At 38.6% G+C, this 14,128-nt stretch overlaps 1 protein-coding gene across 10 annotated transcripts in view; it reads right to left on the minus strand.

Annotated features, from left to right (window-relative positions):
• NLGN4X (neuroligin 4 X-linked) overlaps positions 1 to 14,128 on the minus strand; it is a 337,280-nt gene that overhangs the window by 260,593 nt on the left and 62,559 nt on the right. The gene's annotated exons all lie outside the window — the stretch shown is intronic.

The raw sequence follows: 14,128 nt of genomic DNA on the forward strand, positions 1-14,128 counted from the left end.
AATCCACAACATCTCTCTATGAAATTCCTATTCATTTGTATAGAAATGCATATAGTGCCATCTCCACAGTAGGCAACAGCAAGAACATCACCTGTCTTTATTTATTTTGTTTTTTTTAGAGATGGTATCTTGCTATATTGCCCAAGCTGCAGTGCAGTGGTGCTATCATAGCTCACTGCAGCCTCCAACTCCTGAGCTCAACCCATCCTCCCGTCTCACCCTCCCGAGTAGCTGGGACCACAAGCATGCACCACTATGTCTGGCTAATTCGTTGGATTTTTTTGTAGACATCGGGTCTCCCTATGTTGTCCAGGCTGGCCTCAAGGGATCATCCCCCTCGACCTTTCAAAGTGTTGGGATTACAGGCATGAGTCACCATGCCTAGCAGCCACCACTTGTCTTAATTCCTGCTGTACATCCTATCACCATGAACAATGCCTGACATTTAGAAAACACTAAACAAATCTGTGCTGCATGATCAAACAGATGTTCAAGAGTTATACAGGTTATGCAGATTATAGTAACGACACCTCCCAGTTTTGCTATTGTTTACCAGACTGGTTATCAATACATGGGTACTTCCAAAACACTGTTTCTCAAATGTTTAAGGAAATTGTCACATTTTCCTAAGGAGACATACATGGAGCTCTAAAAGTTTTCCAGTAGGAGAAAAACGGAAGCATGCATCCAAGTCAATCTGGCATCATGATGTGGATATTTCTCAGGCCACAAAGGGAACATCATCAAATGAAGAGTGTAGACTTTGGACACAAATTCTCCTTGGTCTGGTCAAGTGCATATATATTTAGGCTACACACTTCACTGCTCTGAATCTCAGTTTCCTTGTAAAAAACTATACAAGATGGTGCATGCTGTACATGCTGTAGTGCTAGTTTCTTGAAGACTTCATTCATAATTAAAAGTGTTGATACAATTATCCTGACTTTCCAGTAAGCCACTGCATGCCTTAGAGGGTATGCTCTTCACCCTTCAGCCCATTTAAAAAGCTGAGGCTGCATTTGAGTTACTTTCCCATTGAGCCTGGAGTCAACTTTTAAAGGGTCACCACCTCAATTTGTCTTTACATGGATAATATAACTATCCCTACATAAGTCGCTGCTCCTGTGACAATAAAAGAATGCTGTGCAGCAATAGACAGTATGTTAAATGATCCCCTAGGAACGGAAAACATTTCACTAGGTGTTGCAAGGAGGGTGCCTTTAGCATGTTCTTCAACTCAAAATATACAAATGTATTTCTAAGGATTTTGTGGGTTATTCCGAGCATTTGCATCAGAAAATAATTATCCATTTCATTTAAGTAATCAGTTGAACAGAATACATCACATGGCTTTTTTTTTAATAAAACATATTGGAGCTGGATCTATCACAGAACAATAATACAATGGGAGGAAATTCCATAGTACATGATATCCTGGGAAAAGTTCACCAGAGTTGGATGAAAATGCACTGAAAATCTGGATTGTAACTTTGAAAGTGACAAATAGCATCTCACCAAATGATTGATTTAGGTGTTTGCTTCTATCTCTGAATTCTACTGTAGACAACATTTGGATGTCTGCCATACAGCAATCCCATTTCTGAATAATTAAGAGACAGACAAGAAAAACAAAGAGGTGATGTCCTGTTTGGTTGCTTCTTTCCTGAAAGATTTTTAACCAGAGGTAGATGTTACTTTCAGCCTGGGGGCCAAAACCACTCTCAAATATTTAAAAGCTACTTGGGACTAAATGAGATAGTATGTATCCTCAAGGTATTGCACATTCCCTGAAACACAGAGCTCAATAAATGTAGAATTTAGTGGGTGGACTTCTTCCAAGGTATATAAAGTTAGTTCCATAAGGAATTCCAGCCCACGCCTTAAATTCTCAAACTCAATGTGAATGAGACTATGAGTCACATATTGGTTATGACCGATCCAGCTGTATGATCAAAACCCTCCTCTGCCTAAATCTACATCCCACAAGGTCCTGATGGGCAGTGAGCGATTATGAAGCAGCAGCAACCTAAGAAGACGGGCCCAAGGGCATCTGTACACTTACTAGGTCTAGATCGGGCATTCACAATATTCACAGGTTGAGAGCTATCTTTTTTCACTCCCTTGTTTTTTGAAATTTGGCTAATTTGCACAAAATTACTATAATCTAAAGCCCAGCGTTTCCCCATCTCAGTACAAATGACATTGTGAACCATATAATTCTTTGTTGTGGGGGCGTCGCCTGTACAATGTACAGTATTTTGCAGCATCCCTGACCTCTACTCACTAGATGATAGTGGCACCTCCTACCCAGTTTTAACTATGGAAAATGTCTCTAGATAGTGCTAGACAGCCCAGGGGCCAAAACCACACTCAAGTGAGAATTACTGGTTTAAGCCATCAAGTATAAAATTATAGTGGCTGTGTAAATGATTAAGTATCTGTAGGTATATTTAGTGAATATAATTAGTGCTGTTGTGTACGTGTGTGTGTGAAAATATAGTCATATTCAAAAAATTGGCAACTTGTAAATTTTTAGCATTACAAGAAATGTTGATATTTAAGATATCAATATTTCTTATTGATATCAATCAAATGTACATTATCATCATTAAAGAATCACTGTAAATTTAACCAACCTACATCCTTGTGGGCAAAAAAAAAAAAAACAAGATCTCCTATGTGAGTTTCAAAAATTGAAAAGGATTTCACAAAGGGTGAAACGTGGTTATTGATAGTTATTCATAAATAGGTAGATAGATTTTTAATATTTCTAAGATAAAGAGGATATGCTACAAAATGAATTCTAAAATTGTTAATGGATAAAAAATTTTAATAAAAAAGGTGAAAACTAACTTCATTAAATATATACATATACTTTGGGAGTGAAGAAGGGCTATATAGCATGTATTCTCTGCAAAGACTGCATAAAATAATAATATCTCAGAATGGCATTTTGACTAATTTATAACTTGACTGGGTATTTTAAATGATTCTCTGCAGGGCAGTTATTCTGACTCAGGTTGCAATTAAGGCAAGGCTCACACTCTTCAGGCCTATCAGAATTTAAAGTGTTCAGAATAAAAATTGTAATAAATTTCTCCCCAAAGTATACATTCCTTAAATTGAGATTGGTTTAATTTTAAGATATGTATTTAATTAAGGTGAGCCCTGATGACAGGCATTTTGGTATTTGGACCCTAAAATGAATAAAGTCACATCTCCTGGGTGTTTATGGCCTTGCCTTTCAAAGGCCTTGGAATATATTAGAAAACAGGAAGCTTTGTAGATGCTTTAAAAAAAAAAAATAGGATAACTGAGAAAGAGCACCCTTCCCTGTGTTTTACTTCCAGCCACGCTGAACGTCTGGGCCCACTGAGATGTCTGCTGCCAGGAGGTTTCTGAGAACAAGAAGCACTTGAGACATCCGCTTCCATCTCACATTCATTACGGAGCATCCAGAAAACAAAAGCAACAGAATCTGACCCTTGCCCAAATTACTGGGCTTGTACAATAATCCTTCTATACTGTTCACTAAGAAAGTCTAGAATAGCTATTCCCAAAACTCTGCATAAGCTACAGACATCTCTGGCTTCCTTTTCTTTTGTGTCTAGTGGAGACAACATTTTAGGGTACCTGAGTGGGATGTGGCTTATCTTTTGTTCTGAAGCCCAAAGCTCTATGCTGTTACCAAAATGAATGACCACTCTCCACGCATGGCCATGCATGCATGCACACACAGGTCCTCCATCCCTGCTCAACATCATCCAACACCAGCAATCTGCCACTTTGTCTATTTTTGTACATGTAGATATTTTAATATTCTGGTTTTTATTTCCCCTCCTACATAAAGGAGATTACAATCTAATTTGCCTTTTGTCAAATCTTAAGAGTTCTTTGCACAGTCACCTATGCAGTTTCTATTAAATCTAAAAATGAAATCCCATTTAAAAATCCACCATTTTTCACCAGAGAAATGCAAATCAAAACCACAATGAGATACTATCTCACACTAGTCAGAATGGCTATTCATAAAACATCAAAAAACAACAGATGCTGTTGAGGCTGCAGACAAAAGAGAAGGCTATATACACCGTTGGTGAGAACGTCAGTTAGTTCAGCCATTGTGTAAAGCAGTATGAAGATTTCTCAAGGAACTTAAAAGAGGAACTACCATTTGACCTAGCAATCACATTACTGGGTATATATACAAAGGAAAATAAATTGTTCTACCAAAAAGACACATGCACATGTATGCTCATCACAGCACTATTCACAATAGCAAAGACATGGAATCAATCTAAGAGTCCATCAACAGTGGACTGAATAAAGAAAATGTGATGCGTATATACCATGGAATACTATGCAGCCATAAAAACAAATCAGCCGGCGCGGTGGCTCATGCCTGTAATCCCAGCACTTTGGGAGGCCGAGGCAGGTGGATCATGAGGTCAGGAGATCGAGACCATCCTGGCTAACATGGTGAAACCCCGTCTCTACTAAAAATACAAAAAATTAGCCAGGCGTGGTGGCAGGCACCTGTAGTCCCAGCTACTCAGGAGGCTGAGGCAGGAGAATAGCGTGAACCTGGGAGGCGGAGCCTGCAGTTAGCCAAGATCGTGCCACTGCACTCCAGCCTGGGCAACAGAGCGAGACTCCATCTCAAAAAAAAAAAAAAATGAAATCATGTCCTTTGCAGCAACATGGATGCAGCTGGAAGCCATTATTTTAAGTTAATTAATGCAGAAACAGAAAATCAAATACCACATGTTCTCACTTAGAAGCGGGAGCTAAACATTGGGTACTCATGGACATAAAGCAATAACAGAAACTCGGGACTACTACAGCAGGGAGAGGGAGGGGGAAAAGGTAGAAAAACTACCTGTTGGGTGCTATACTCCATACCTGTGTGGCAGAATCAACTGTACCTCAAACCTCAGCACCATCCAATACACCCAGGTAAAAAATCCTGCAGATATATCCCATGAATAAAAAAAAAAGTTGAAATTTTAAAAAATTGTCGAATAAAGATTGAATATGTTTAAGGTAAAAAAAAATGTTATTGGTATACACACAAAAAAAATTTACCATTTTGAACCATTATCTTTACTATATATTAAGCAACTGGAGAGTAAAAATGTGGCCAGGCATGGTGGCACACGCCTGTATTGCCAGGTAATTGGGAGGCTGAGCCAGGAGCATCACTTGAGCCCAGGAGTTTGAGTTTAGCCTGGGAAAACTAGCAAGACCCCATCTCTTAAAAAAAAAAAAAAAGGATGCCAAATGTCCTATCTTCAAGACGATCTTGCACCATATAGCAGCTCAAGGTATCAACTCCATCACCTCCCTCACCATTTCTGTTCTTCCACTGAAGTTTAATGGGTCAGGAACATGCATGAGCCATAATTGTAGAAACCAGAATTTTCAGCAGGGGGCTTAGCAGAACCCAAACTAAACCCAAGGGTAAAGAGTTAATGGCTTATATGTTGCCCAGCCAAGACGAATTGGATAAGAGGATATTCCACAGATAGGAAAGACAAATATACCATTAGGAATAGAGCATACACCTTTCTAGAGTAAACTATGTGGACAGAAAGATCCTACACTGACCAAAGAAATAAGACAACACCAAAACTTAGAAGTTGGCTTAGTCCATTCAGGCTGCTGTAACAAAATATCATAGCCTGGGGGGCTTATAAACCACAGGTATTCATTGCTCACAGCTCTGGTGGCTGGAAGTCCAAGATCAAGGCATGGTAGATTCAGTGTATGGTGAGGGCCTGCTTCCTAGAGGGCTGTATTTTCCTTATAACTTGGGAAAAGGGGAAAAGGGGAAAAGGGGAAAAGGGCAAGGAATCTCCCTGGGGTATCTTTTAAAATGTCATTAATACCATTCTGGGGCATCCACCCTCATAATCTCATCAGCTCCAAAGGCCCTACCTCCTAGCACCATCACTTTGGGGTTACAATGTCAACATGTGGATTCTGGAAAGACACAAGACTTCAGACCACAGAAGTATCCCGTAAAGATCACTATGCTAAGTAAGGGTACATAATGGGGTAAAGAAGGAGTTCCTGCCCACTAAGAGCTTACATTCTCATGAAGGTATCTATCCCTACCTGTGATGCTTTTTTTCTTCTTATTCATCTTCTGCATATCCAAAGCTAGCACAAGGACTGGCAAATAATAAAAGTTCATTAATGCTTGATTTTCTGTGTCAAATGTTTTCCAGACACAATTTCTAAATCTAAATCAAATGATGTGCAGATCTCTCTAGGCTTTGTGTTCATCTCTCTCACTGAACTCAAAGTCATATATCCTCAAGGTCATGGAGGCATACACCTGTAGTGCCAGCTGATAACATGGTGTGTGCCACCATGCCTGTAATGCCATGACTATTTTCTCTTCAAGAATACAGTCAGATAGACATCTTATGGTGCTCCTAAAAATCTCACTCTCCAATCCCCAAACTGCTTCCATGCTTTTGTTTTATATTTGGGTAACTAGATCATTACTTTTCTAGTAATTCAGCCTACACTCAAAGCCACCTTTGTTGGTTTCTCCACCATAAATCCACATCCAGGAAGGAGTCCTCAAATCTACAGATAGCCTCAACATAGGACAAGAGGCTCAATGTCATTCATTATTGGTGAAATGCAGATGAAATCACAATAGGATTAATAAAAATACAAACAAACAATGATACCAAGTACTGAGCAATGATGTGGAGCAACTAGAACTCCCACGCATCAGGAAACATGCACGGAAATGTCCACTGCAGCCCCATATTTTTTCCTTCAACTTTTAAGTTCCAAGGTACATGTGCAGGATGTGCAGGTTTGTTACATAGGTAAACATGTGCCATGGTGGTTTGCTGCACCAATCAACCCATGACCTAGGTATTAAGCCCAGCATCTATTAGCTAGTCTTCCTGATGCTCTCCCCTCCGGGCATCCCCAGACAGGCCCAAGTGTGTGTTGTTTCCCTCCCCGATGTGTCCATGTGTTCTCATCATTCAGCTCCCACTTATGAGTGAGAACATGCAGTGTTTGGTTTTCTGTTCCTGCGTTAGTTTGCTGAGGATAAATAAGCCCCAATTATAATTGCAAAAAATATTGCAACAATCCAGATATCCATAAATAGGACAATGAATAAATAAATGTTGGCATATTAAAACAGAAGGCTTTACAAAACAGTCAAAAATGAATAAAATACAGATATATGGAGGAAAATGGGAAAATCTCAAACATAAAAGGCAAGTCACAGAAGACTACAAATAGTGTGATTTTATTTACATAATATTAAAACTAAACAATATATTGCTCAGAGCTATGTTTGTCCTGAAATATACAGCAAGGACAGTATGAAAACCAAATCTTGGGGGATTAGATTTCACTGAGAGGTAGGAGAGAGGGAAGCAACTCACATTGATATATAAAAACAGTGGGAATGTTCTCTTTCCTTGTCTGTCAGTGGGTACAATACTATGTATGTGATTATTTTTTACTCTTTAAAATGAATATCCAAATACACGTTTTGATACACTTTTTATGACTTTGATTATTTTACAATGAAAATTTAATCAGAAGATTCTCATCGGTATAAGTTTTACTCAATGACTTTATTTTCCCATGTGCTATCAAATTATCTTGGATTTAAAAATTGAAGGGAAAATATAAACTGTTTTCTCCTTGATTATGCGACAAGCCCAAGGCAATAGACCATCCACCCACATATTACACAAAAAAGCCCTGGGATACTGCCAGCCATGGCGAGCACAGTCATGGCACCTGAGCCTGCTATAGCCCTGGTCACTAATTAGCCAAGTGCCCTAGCCAAGTGCCCTCGCCATCAACTCCCTCCACTGCAAAACGAGGGCTTGTGCCAGTGACCTCTTAAGTTGCTTTCACCACTAAGACGCTCTGACATCTCAGACTATTATCTCCAAAGCAGACTCAGTATAGGAGCCCAGTGGGAACAGAAAGTCCTTCACTGAAGTAGCAAGGCATAACTGGAGCGAGACAATCCCTACTGCAGAAAATGGCAAGGTTTAGTGTGCCAGAAACAGTGAAAGTCAATGTAGCCTTCCAGCCTATCCTTTAAAAAAATTTCTTCCAGTTGCAGTCAGGGAGACAGAGTAGAATGATGGCTACCAGAGGCTGGGAAGGGTAATGGGAGGGAGAGAGAAGTGAGGATGGTTAATGGGCACAAAAATATAGACAGAATGAATAAGATCTAGTATTTGACAGCACAACAGGGTGACTGCAGTCAACGTTAATTTACTGTATATTTTTAAATAACTAAAAGCATAATTGGAAAGTCTGTAACACAAAGAAATGAGAAATGCTTCAGGTGATGTATACTCCATTTATTCTAATGTGATTTTTACACATAGGCCTATATCAAAATATCTCATGTACCCACAAATATATACACCTACTGTGTACGTGTAAAAATAAAATATGTTTTCCAACACCAGATAATCTTTATTAGCAGGATATAAAAATGCCACCAGATTTTTCTTTACTTGAATTGTACATGAGGATTTGAAATGAGTATTTACTGACTTTTTCCCAGAATTCACTGTACTAATTGTACTGTACAAATAATCTTCTTCTTTCCCCTCATATATAAGAGCAGTTGTTTCAAGAGTTTGTACTTGAACTTATCATATATGAAATTATATCTATAAAATAATTTTTTTTTTTTGAGACCGAGTTTCACTCTGTCACCCAGGCTGGAGTGCAGTGGTGAGATCTCGGCTCACTACAACTTCTGCCTCCTGGATTCTCTTGCCTCAGCCTCCTGAGTAGCCAGGACTACAAGCATATGCCCCCATGCCCAGCTAATTTTTTGTATTTTTAGTAGAGACAGGGTCTCACCATATTGGCCAGGCTAGTCTTGAACTCCTGACCTCGTTATCCGCCCGCCTTGGCCTCCCAGAGTGCTGGGATTACAGGCGTGAGCCAATGCGCCTGGCCGAAAATTAATTTTAATATATTATATGTATAGATATCTTCAAACTAACCTGCTATATATAGAGAATAATACAAAATATATTATTCTATATATAAAAACATATACATTACAAAATATATTATAAAAATAAAATATAAATAAAATATATTATTCTATATATAATATAGAATACAAAATATATTATTCTATATATAATATAGAATACAAAATATATTATTCTATATATAATATAGAATACAAAATATATTATTCTATATATAATATAGAATACAAAATATATTATTCTATATATAATATAGAATAAAACATAAAATATAAAAAACATATAAAATATATTATTCTATATACATAGAATAATATAAAACATTCATAGGAGCTTAATACCTCAATATTTTGCTTGGTTATTTGGAGAAATATTTTATATATATAAAACATAGAAGCTTAATATTTCAGTTGGTTAGTTTGAAGAAATAATATAATAGATACATGAAATATTATATTTAGGAGTTTAATTGCTTTAATATTTTGGCTGGCTATTTGCAGAAATATATATAAAACATAGATAGGAGCTTAATATTTCAGTTGGTTAGCCTGCAGAAATATTTATATATAAATATGTGGAAAGAGAGAGAGGGAGAAAGAGAGGGAGAGATTGACAAATAATTAGTTTGGATATATATATTTTTTGAGGTTTAAAGAGATTTATATAGATACATTAAAACTTATTTTATCCATGTAATTTCATGCGTGTGTATATAAACATATATATTCGAACTAACCAAGTGAAATATTAAACTATTAAGCTGCTTAGGTTCAGGAATTTTTCCTACTCCATTCCCTGAAAATCCCGTGTTCCATGCCTTTATGCTACAGATAATCAATACTACCTGTTGCGTATGATGCTGATCATCTGTTTTCAGAGAGATGGTCCTACACAAGAGCAAACTGAAGAACAACAGGCTCAAATGCACTATAACAGGCACAAAAACACCTACTCATGAGTGTATTATGTATCTGGGAGGTAGTATGGGGCAGAGGTTTTGTGCAGTTTTATGACTATGATTCAAATCCTGGCTCTCACTTTTAACTCCATCAGCAACCAGAGAAGGGTGTATACACCACTGTGATGGTTAGTGCTGAGTGTGAACTTCATTGGATTGAAGAATGCAAAGTATTGATCCTGGGTGTGCCTCTGAGGGTGTTGCCAAAGGAGATTAACATTTGAGTCAGAGGGCTGGGGAGGGCAGACCCACCCTTAATCTGGGTGGGCACCATCTAATCAGCTGCCAGCAAATATAAAGTAGACAGAAAAACATGAAAAGACTAGACTGGCTTAGCCTCCAAGTCTACATCTTTCTCCTGTGCTAGATGCTTTCTGCCCTCGAACATCAGACTCCAAGTCCTTCAGCTTTGGGATTCGGACTGGCTTCCTTGCTCCTCAGCTTGCAGATGGCCTGTTGTGGGACCTTGTGATCGTGTGAGAAAATACTACTTAATAAACTCCCCTTTATATATCTATCTGTCCTATTAGTTCTGTTCCTCTAGAGAACCCTAATATAACCATCAATGCTTCCATCTCTTATGTGTAAAATGGGCAGAGTAGCAGATGTAACTCAAGGATATTATTGCACGTGCTATGGTTTGTGTTTGAGAAAGTACAAGAGTATACAAATATACACACCTATATTCACATACCTTACATAAAGATACCTTACATAAAGATATGCATATGTATGTGATATGGTTTGGCTGTGTCCCCACACAAATCTCATCTTGAATTGTAGCTCCCATAATTCCCACGTATAGGCAGAGGGACCCTGTGGGAGACAACTGAATCAAGAGGGCAGTTTCCCCCATACTGTTCTCGTGATAGTAAGTCTCATGAGATCTGATGGTTTTATAATGAGGAGTTCCCCTGAACAAGCTCTCTCTTTTTGCCTTCCGCCATGTAAGACATGCCTTTGTTCTTACCTTGCCTTTTGCCATAATTGTGAAGCCTCCCCAACCACATGGAACTGTGAGTCCATTAAATCTCTTTTTCTTTATAAATTACCCAGTCTCCGGTACGTCTTTATCAGCAGTGTGAAAAAAGACTAATACAGTACATATATGTAAACACATATAAATTTAGAACAGTAAGTATTCCCCAAAGAAATCCTAGCTAATTACAATTATTCACTGAGGTACCACTGAATGCTTCCAAGGTGAAATCCATTTTGATAAAATGTAAAGATACACCAATCAAGTGCCCATCCTCAAGTAGTAAACACTCCAGCTGATGAGATGAAGCTTGCCTTTCAATTGCTGCCATTAAGCCAGCCTGTGCTCCATTGCTTTTCAACTGCTACCATGCAGCCAGCCTGTGGTCCACTGCCTCCCACCTGCTCCTTCTGTGGGATGGTGGGCTTCTGCAGAATGGACTTTGGAATGGAGTGCCTAGAAGATGCTTCTACAATTTTAGACATGTAGAGAGAGCTAGGCCAGAGGACTTCTGTAAAGACAGCATAGAGGGGGTAAGCACTGACATTCAAGAATTAAGACCACCAAGATTTACAAAGAGTGGGGAAGATGATACCACACTGAACATTCACATTATGTCACCATTACTTCCTCAATGCTTACATTCATTGCTAGACTATGATAAGTATCTAAGGGCAAAGCCCAGAGATGACTAATACTTGAACTTGGAAGACAGAAGGTCTTCAGTAAACACTATTAAATTAAAAGGAAGAAAAGAGACACAAGGAAACCAGAAGGAACCAGGACACAGAAGGCAGAAAATTGGCAAGGTTAGGTTTCAGGGCATTCTCCTTAGCTCATCTCCTGTGGGTACCACAACCACAGAAGATGAGCTACTTCCACCACCTGCTCCACTCATGTTTCCACCATAAAATTCTCATAGGCTTCATGATGTAGTCCCTATTGTTTTTGCCTGCAGGAATTTCACTCATTGACACAGCAGTAAAGTGTCAGAGTATTACCTTCAGCCAATGTCAAATAAGCCTATTTCTGAAAAGGTATCAAAACTAGTTCTGGGAATATATTTGCCTGCAATTTAGCAAACAAAATAAAGAATTCTAGATACCCAGTCACTTTCAACCCCATTTCCTTTAAAAGGCTTTCTCATTGCTGTATCTGATGGACAGAGATAATATTGATCATGTAAAGGAAATATTTAACCCACAGTGGAAGCTGAGTGAGTTCTTCTACAAAGGAAAACTGTCAGTTTGAGTAAGAAAAAAACACTCAATTTCTAAATAGCACAGTTTAACCTGCAGTTAGTACTTCTGACCTGACACGACCCTCAACTGGCAGTGGGTCTGCAGATGGTTGATCATGTGGACAGTTGGAGGTTAATGTGGACAAGAACAAGTGTGTACTCCCAAGTGCAAGACAGGAGCCAGAACCCTCTGGAGTAATACACTGTTGAGTGTATCTCTATGTCTCTTACATAAGGAGCTTCATAACCACTGCCCATACCTCTCCTAATGAACTGTGCAATATCCGAAAAGCTGAGTGTCTTCAGAACGTTTCCCAAGACACCACCTGTGACCCCAGGACCAGCTCCGTCTCACAACCCTGGCTAGAGTGCTCCATTTTCTGTAGCATAGATCCTATCTGCTAAGGTTACTTCGTTTTAGGCAGACAGCTCTATCTGAGAAGTTCCTATTTCGGTGTGATGCTTGCTCTGGCAGCCTACACTCTTTTCTCATGGGCTTCTGACGGTGCAGAATGACAAGGTGAGGGCCTTACAAGGTGTTCGGCTCTAGGTTACTAAACACCACCTTTCCCACACAGTTTATTTCCTGAGTATGACACCGTACAAGTTCCCAGGAAAGGCAAGCTTCATCCTCAGGCTTGAACTTCATCACCTCCACCCACTCCCCAAAATGTTTCCTCTGCCTTCCCCAGACAGGAATATTAATTTGTGAAAACAGGCTCTATCCCAGTGAGTCAGTTACTCCAGAGAGGCTTCTTGTCCTGGGGTCAAAACTTAACTGAGATCAGACCTTCCATCTCTAGGAAATAACCAAGGCTTCCAAGATCCAGCATATAGACAACAGGCTTCTCATAAAAACCCCTGTGTCTCACATTAGCATGGGAAGGAAGAATAGGATGGAAGAAAAGAGTCATAAAAGGAAGGCTCTTTTAAACAGGGTTCAGGAAGGAAAGAGGTGCAAAGTCAAGAGATAGAATCAGGGTAGACCCAAGAATATACCTCAGGAATCAAAGGCAACTATCTCCTAAAACTACCTCCAAAGCCTTACGAACACTCAAACAAGACAAAATTCATTAAAATGAAATGTGTTTTTTGCCAAAAATGTCAGTAAATAGCAGTCAATATTAATTGATATTGAGACTTCCAAGCTTTTTAAATGAAAATAACATGAAGATTCTAATCTGCCAGATTCTTCACTTTCTTTTTGACATAAAAATAATTCTCTCAGAATAGAATGCTCTATGCTGCAAACTAGTGACTCTCACATTCCCACCTCTGGCAAAATTCCTACCTACACATGCAGGGTTTTTAAAGAAAACAGAGGTATAATAAATAAATCAAAACCTTTCCTCTACACAATTCTAAATGCAGATGTCCTCCACCCTAAGTCCAAAAACCCCAATCCCACCCAGGTGTCTTTATTTATTTTTTTGTGAGTACATAGCACACGTATATATATATATATATATATATATATATTTATGGGGCACATGAGATGTTTTGATACAGGCATGCAATATGTAATAATCACATCATGGAGAATGGGGTTTCATACCCTCAAGCATTTATCCTTTGCCACCCAGGAGTCTTTAGATAGATTCCATGGGTTCTACAAACTGCAATGGGCAAAAGTAATTACATCTTTAGTTTCACTACCACGCACTGAAATTTAGTATTTGCTTCCATTATCCGTGTAGGTAAGACACTTAACACTGTTATTACAGATACCCCAAAATACTGTTTATGCTTACTTGTACTTTGAAATTGTGACTATTATGAACCTCTTAAGTAGATCCAGGTACTTAACACACAATAAAGATGCACATGTATTACTATAGCCCAGTTTAAATATATCTTTTTATTTTTATTTTTTATTTTATTGATTGTAGAAACAGAGTCTCACTTTGTTGGCCAGGCTGGTCTTGAACTCC

The sequence above is a fragment of the Pongo abelii genome, chromosome X (assembly GCF_028885655.2).
Source record: "Pongo abelii isolate AG06213 chromosome X, NHGRI_mPonAbe1-v2.0_pri, whole genome shotgun sequence".
In the NCBI taxonomy this organism is placed as follows: Eukaryota; Metazoa; Chordata; class Mammalia; order Primates; family Hominidae; genus Pongo; species Pongo abelii.